Below are 647 nucleotides of genomic sequence, written 5' to 3'. Positions count from 1 at the left end.
TTATTCAAACTGGAATCCATTGACTGCAAAAGGCCAAGGCTGCCACTTAAAGAAAGGATTTCTGGAGGGGGTACAGAACAGAATTACTTCTAGATTCTCTAGTATAGAACAAGTGTCATTTTCCTCACCATTGTCTTTCACCAGCAGTTCATCATCAGCATTCTGGCTTTGTCTTGCAACTGGCAAGCTTAAAGCTTTAAAGAAACATTTACCAAAAATTAGACACCACCCATCAACATTTATAACTTGGGGCTTAAATTTAATTGAATTAGAACATTAAATCACCATACCATTGCTGAAGCAAACAGCCAGAATGAAAAGGGCCAAAACTGACTCAGCTCCCATCTTGTCAGACACTGAATGAGAACCCAGCAAACAAGAGGAGCTTAAAAAGTTTATCCAGCAGGAGACACAGCTGCTGCTCATTACATCTAATTGTCTTTCTCTTCAGGTTGACTCGAACTTTGATTATGACATACCAGTAGATGGCGATAATGCACCTACATTATCTACACAACTACACAAGAAGAATTAGAACCTTGATTGACACACGACACCTCACAGAATTTTTGATTTTTTTTTTTTGCCAGTTTATAACATTTATGTAGTTTCACATTTAAAATGAGAAATTAAAAAATCCAACTCAA

General features: G+C 36.9%; 1 long non-coding RNA gene across 1 annotated transcript; it reads right to left on the bottom strand.

The window, feature by feature from the left end:
• Window positions 1-414, bottom strand: LOC112137145. The gene is made up of 3 exons (XR_002917486.2): window positions 291-414; window positions 129-194; window positions 1-61 (listed from the first exon to the last, which is right to left on the bottom strand). It is a non-coding gene; the product is annotated as an uncharacterized LOC112137145 (long non-coding RNA).
• Between the last annotated feature and the right edge of the window lie 233 nt (window positions 415-647).

This window comes from Oryzias melastigma, linkage group LG1 (genome assembly GCF_002922805.2).
Source record: "Oryzias melastigma strain HK-1 linkage group LG1, ASM292280v2, whole genome shotgun sequence".
Taxonomy (NCBI): domain Eukaryota; kingdom Metazoa; phylum Chordata; class Actinopteri; order Beloniformes; family Adrianichthyidae; genus Oryzias; species Oryzias melastigma.
The sequence above is the reverse complement of the archived record's forward strand: the minus strand, read 5'-3'. Positions and strand labels throughout refer to the sequence as shown.